The following is a 6,994-nucleotide window of genomic DNA, read 5'->3' as shown; positions in this document are numbered from 1 at the left end:
TCCTGCAGCAAAAGCAGCAGAATATGACATGATTTGAGAATCCTTTTGCTGCATGCCTGTCAACACTTTGAAGGATCAATATCAAAAGAAGAAAAAGAGCAGGCTTGGGGACATGGGAAAAGTTCTGCATAAAAGAAGTGGCAATTTAAGTGGCTCTTAAGAAATTATTAAATAATGATTATGATATTTCATTAATAAAAACAGACAAGGCCTTTGAGTAGTTGGGAAGTGATATATCTAGGTATTTTGGGGCAGAAGTCTATCTCTTCTTCAAATGAAATGGAAAAGGGTTAGGATGGATGGATGGGTGAAAGGGGAGATGGTAGATATAGTGGTGCTGCTGCAGGAGAAGTGGAGGAAGCTGAGCACTCTCTACTTAGTAAAAATCTTCTAGGACTTAGTCTCAGATCTCCAACTCATTTTCTTCTTAGTTGTCTGCTATTTATATCCAGAGATATCTGTTGTGTTCTCCTGTTTGCTACAAACTTAGTAATGAACCTGTGCATCTATGATCACACAACAGCAGAGCAGGTATAAAATGTTCGTATTTATCAAATATTTCTTTTTATAATATTATGCATTACTTCTTAGGAAGTTGTCAGTCACTGCACTCTAATACAGAGCAATTTCAGGGATAATAGCAATATCTCTTTTGCTGGAAACATATTTAATGAAAATATGCCATATGTTCTTTAAATTATACACTTTGCATAGAACAAAAATTTAATTTTCCTGTATTTATTAGATGGATTTGGAGAGATCTATTTGTAAATGTATTATTGACAGAAACTTTCATCAAGGACATATAAGCCTACTGTACAGCACAGGGAACTCTCCTCAATGCTCTGTGGCGCCCTGAGTTGGAAGGAAACCAAAACAGAGAGAACACCTGTAAATGTTTGGCTGATTCACTTTGCTGTATAGTAAGTACATAATGCAACATTGTAAAGTAACTATACTCCAATAAAAATTTTGAAAAATAAACCGAAAAAGGATATATAGAAAATTACAAATAAGGAAGCCTATCAAAAAATGGGCAAGAGACTCAAATTGGCACATCCCGAGAGTACAGCCAAACGGCCAACAAACCAAATGAAAAGGTGTGTAATCTTGAATCAGCAGTTATCAAAGAAATTCAAAGTACACCCACAGTGGGATACTGTCACCTGCCAGGATGACTGAAATTCAGGCCTGATAAATCAAGAACATGAGACAATAAGACCTCTTAGGCTACCATGGGACTGCAAACTGATGGAACCACCTTGAGAAACTGTTTAGCATTTTCTACTGCAGCTCAGCTCTACTCATAAACCCTCTGACCCTGCAATTCCTGTCCTAGGTATATACCTAAGCGAAATGCTTACAAATTTGCATCAATAACCATGTATAAATAGTTCTTACCCATGTTATTTGTATAAACCAAATTCTGGAGACCCAAATGTGCAGGAGAAGAACAAATCAATATGCTCACAATGGAATACTAAACAGCAATGAACATAAATTAGTGACTACTTACAATAATATGAATGAATCTCACAAACATTGACGAAAGAATCTAGATGAAAAGAAGCATGATTCTATCACATGAAATTCTTAAACAGGCAATATTGATCTATGATGCTGAAAGTAAAGCACTTGTTAGCCTCAGAGGAGAAGGAGAGAAGTGTGGTTGGGAAGGGGCGTAAGAGGGACTTACAAAGTGTTGGTCATATTCTTGTCTCTGATCTGGGTGGGGGTTAAAGAGGTCTGTCCACTTTGTGATTATTCATTGTGCTGTATATTTATGACATGCATTTTACAGTTTTATAGAGATATACTTGATATATGATACTGTATATGTTTAAAGTTTACAGAATCATTATTTGACTTACATATACTGTGAGATGATTACCACAGTAAGTTTAGTTAATATCCACCATGTCATATAGATACAAAATAAATTGTTTTTCCCTTGTAATGAGAATTCTTAGGATTTACTCTGAATAACTTTCTTACATATCATACAACAGTGATCAACTAGTCATCATGTTGTAATTATATACCTAGCAGATATTTACCTTAACCTGAAACTTGTACATTTTGACCTTTTATCCAGTTGTCCCCTCCCCCACACTTCACTTATGGTAACCACAAATCAGCTCTTTTCCTGAGTTTGGGTTATTGTTTTCTAGATTCTGCATATATGTGAGATATTCACTGTTTGTCTTTCTCTGTCCAATTATTTCACTTAGCATAATGTCCTCAAAGTCCATGTATGTTGTGTATATATATATAAACACCCCAAGCTTTTTGATCCATTCACCCATTAGTGGTCACTTAGATTGTTTCTACATTTTGGCTGTTGTAAATAATGCTGCTAATGAACGTGGGGTTGCAGATATCTCTTCAACAGTGTTTTTATTTCTGTTGGATACATTCCCAAAAGTGAAATTGCTAGATCATATGATAGTTCTAGTTTTAATTTTTTGAGGAACCTCTATATTGTTCAGTTCCTTTCCAATTAATTTTTTTTTTTGCTATTGTTGCAAGAGTTCTCTCTATATTGTTCAGTTCCTTTCCAATTAATGTTTTTTTGCTATTGTTGTAAGAGGTCTTTATACATTATGGATATTAACCCCTTATTAGATATATGGTTGCAAACACTTTTATGCTTTCGACTGGTTGTGTTTTAATTTTGTTGATCATTTCTTTTCTTATGCAGACGCTTTTTAGTTTGATGTAGTCTCACCTGTTTATTTTTTATTTTGTTGCTTTTGCTTTGTGGCATATTCAAAAAAACCGTTGCCAAGACCCATGTCAAAGAGGTTCTTTCCTGTTTTCTTCTAGGAGTTTTATGATTTCAGGTCTTACATTTAAGTTTTTAATCCATTTGAGTTAATTTTTGTGAGGAGTGTTCAGATAGGGATCTAATTTCACTCTTTTACATGTGAATGTCCAAATTTCCTAGCACCATTTATTGAAGACTGACATTTCCCCATTGAGAATTCTTGGCTCCTTTGTCAAAATTGCATTACCATATATTGTTGTTCAGTCACTCAGTCATGTCCAGCTCTTTGTGACACCATGGACTGCAGCACACCAGGCTTCCCTGTCCTTTGCTATCTCCCGAAGTTTGCTCAAACTCATGCCCATTGAGTCAATGATGCATTCAAGCAACTCATCTTCTGTTTCCCTCTTTTCCTCCTGCCTTCAATCTTTCCCAGCATCAGGGTCTTTTCCAGTGACTCAGCTCTTCAGATCAGGTGGCCAAACTATTGGAGCTTCAGCTTCAGCGTCAGTCCTTCCAATGAATATTCAGGGTTGGTTGCCTTTAGGATGGACTGGTTTGATCTCCTTGCTGTCCAGGGGACTCTCAAGAGTCTTCTCCAGTACCACAATTTGAAAGCATCAATTCTTCAGTGCTCAGTTTTCTTTTTGGTCCAACTCTCACATCTGTACATGACTGGAAAAACCACAGCTTTGACTACAGGGACCTTTGTTTGCAAAGTGATGTCTCTGTTTTTTAATATGCCATCTAGGTGTATCATAGCTTTTCTTCTAGGGAGCAAACATTTTTTAATTTTATGGCTTCAGTCACAATCTGCAGTGGTTTTGAAGCCCAAGAAAATAAAGTCTGTCACTGTTTCCATTGTTTCCCCATCTATTTGCCATGAAGTGATTGGACCAGATACCATGATCTTAGTTTTCTTAATGTTGAGTTTTAAGCCAACTTTTTCACTCTCCTCTTTCATGTTCATCAAGAGGCTTTTTAGTTCTTCTTCTTCTTCTCTTTCTGCCATAAGGGAGGTGTCATCTGCATATCTGAGGTTATTGATATTTCTCCTGGCAATCTTGATCCCAACTTGTGATTCATCCAGCCCAGCATTTTGCATGAATGTACTTTGCATATAAGTTAAATAAGCAGGGTGACAATATACAGCCTCGACAGATTCCTTTCCCAATTTGGAACCAGTCTGTTGTCCCGTGTCTTATTCTAACTATTGCTTCTTGACCTGCATACAGGTTTCTCAGGAGGCAGGTAAGGTGGTCTGGTATTCCAATTTCAAAAGATTTTCCAGTTTGTTGTGATCCACACAGTCAAAGACTTTGTGAAGTGAATTCACTCAGTCGTGTCCGACTCTTTGTGATCCCATGGACTGTAGCCTACCAGGCTCCTCCATCCATGGAATTTTCCAGGTACTGGAGTGGGTTGCCATTTCCATCTCCAGGGGATCTTCCCGACCCGGAGATCAAACCCAGGTCTTCCTCATTGCAGGCGGATTCTTTACCGTCTGAGCCACCAGGGAAGCCCACAGTGTAGTCAGTGAAGCAGAAGTAGATGTTTTCTGGAACTCTCTTGCTTTTTCCATGATCCAGTGGATGTTGGTAATTTGATCTCTGGTTCCTCTGCCTTTTCTAAATCCAGCTTGTACATCTGGAAGTTTCTGCTCATGTATTGTTGAAGTCTAGCTTAAAGGATTTTGAGTATTACCTTGCTAGCGTGTGAAATGAGTGCAATTGTGTGGTAGTTTGAACATTCTTTGGCATTTCCCTTCTTTGGAATTGTAATGAAAACTGACCTTTTCCAGTCCTGTGGCCACTGCTGAGTTTTCCAAATTTCTGGCATATTGAGTGCAGCACTCTAACAGCATCATCTTCTAGGATTTGAAATAGCTCAGCTAGAATTCCATCACCTCCACTAGCTTTGTTTGTAGTAATGCTTCCTAAGGCCCACTTGACTTCATACACCAGGATATCTGGCTCTGGGTAAGTGACCACACCATCCTGGTTATCCCTATCAGTAAGACCTTTTTTTTATACAGTTCTCCTGTGTATTCTTGCCACCTCTTCTCAATCTGTTCTGCTTCTGTTAGGTCTTTACTGTTTCTGTCCTTTATTGTAACCATCTTTGCATGAAATTTTCTCTTGGTATCTCTAATTTTCTTGAAGAGATCTCCAGTCTTTCCCATCCTATTATTTTCCTCTATTTCTCTTCGCTCTTCACTTAAGAAGGCTTTCTTCTCTCTCCTTGCTATTCTCTGGAACTCTGCATTCAGTTGGCTATATCTTGCTCTTTCTCCTTTGCCTTCAGCTTCTCTTCTTAGCTATTTGTAAGGCCTCCTCAGACAACCATTTTGCCTTGTTGTATTTCTTTTTCTTGGAGATGGTCTTGATCACTGCCTCTTGTACAGTGTTTTAAACCTCTGTCCATAGTTCTTCAGGCACTCAGTCTATCAGATCTAATCCCTTGAATCTGTTTGTCACTTCTACTGTATAATCATAAAGGATTTGATTTAGGTCATACCTGAATGGCCAAGTGGTTTTCCCTACTTTCTTCAATTTAAGTCTGAATTTTGCAATAAGGAGTTCATGATCTGAGCCACAGTCAGCTCCTGGTCTTGTTTTTGCTGACTGTACAGAGTTTCTCCATCTTCAGCTGTGAAGAATATAGTCAATCTGATTTTAGTAATGACCACCTGGTGATGCCCATGTGTAGAGCCTTCTCTTGTGTTGCTGGAAAAGGGTGTTTGCTATGACCAGTGCGTTCTCTTGGCAAAACTGTGTTCACCTTTGCTCTGCTTTTTTCTCAGGATTGCTTTAGGCTCTTTGTAGTTCCATCTAAATTTTTGGATTGTTTTTCCTTTACCTCTGTTAAAAATGCCATTTGAGTCTTGGTAGGAATTTCACTGAATTTCTAAATGGTTTTTGGTAGTATTGATTTTTTAACAATATTAATTCTTCCAACCCTGGATATATTTCCATTTATTTGTGTCTTCTATTTCTTTCACCACTCTTCTATGATTTCAGAGTGGAGATCTTTCATCTCCTTGATTAAATTTATTCCTAGGTTTTTGTTTTTGATGCTATTGTAAATGGGACAGTTTTTCTCTTTTTCAAATAATTCATTATTGGTGTATAGAAAAACTACTGTTTTTGAATGTTTATTTTGTAAACTGCAACTTTACTGAGTTTGTTGAACAGATCTAAAAGCTTTTTGGTGGGTCTTCCCTGGTGGCACAGTGGTTAGGAATCTGTCTGCCAAATCGGGGGACACAGGTTCGATTGCTGGTCTGGGAGGGTCCCACATGCTGTGGGGCGACAAGCCCCTGTGACATAACTACTGAGCCTGTGTGCTGCAACTACCGAGGCCTGCAAACCCAAGAGCCTGTGCTCCAGAACAAGAGAGAATACACCAACTAGAGCGTAGCCCCCACTTGCCTCAACTAGATAAAGCCCGCACGGAGCAATGAAGACCCAGTGCAGCTTATACATTTCTGAAAAAGATTTATGTTTTGTCCATAGTCTGTATTTAACAAAATAAAAGCTTTCTGGTGGAGTCTTTAAGTTCTTCTATATATAAAATCATGTCATCTGCAAACTGGGTTAGTTTTACTTCCCTCTTTCTAATTCTGTTGCCTTTTCTTTTTCTTGCCTGATTGCTCTGGCTAAGACTTCTGGAACTATGTTGAATAGGAGTGGTGAAAGTGGGCACCCACGTCTTGTTCTTTAAAAAAAAAAAAGTTTTAAATATTTATTTGGCTGCACCAGGTGTTAGTGGCAGCACATAGGATTGTCAGTCTTCATTGAGGCATGTGGAATCTTTAGTTGCAGCTTGCAAACTCTATTAGTTGTGGCATATGGGACCTAGTTCCCTGACCTGGGATCAAACCCAGGTCCCCTGCATTGTGGGCATGGAGTTTTATCCACCTGACCACCAGGGATGTCCCTCTTGCTTTGTTCTTGATCTTAGAGGCTAAGCTTTCGACCTTTCACCAATGAGTATGTTAGCTGTGGGCCTGTCATACATAACTTTTTATGTTGAGGTACATTCTTTCAATTATGTTAAGATAAACAGATGTTGAAATTTTCAAATGCTTTTTCTGTCATTGAGATGATTTTTTTTCCATTCTATTAATGTGATGTAACACAGAATTATTTGCATATGTTAAACCATCCTTACATCCTAGAAATAGAAGTCCCAGTTGATCATGGTGAATGATCATTTTTTTGTGTG

The sequence above is a fragment of the Cervus canadensis genome, chromosome 11 (assembly GCF_019320065.1).
Source record: "Cervus canadensis isolate Bull #8, Minnesota chromosome 11, ASM1932006v1, whole genome shotgun sequence".
Lineage (NCBI taxonomy): Eukaryota > Metazoa > Chordata > Mammalia > Artiodactyla > Cervidae > Cervus > Cervus canadensis.
The sequence above is the reverse complement of the archived record's forward strand: the minus strand, read 5'-3'. Positions refer to the sequence as shown.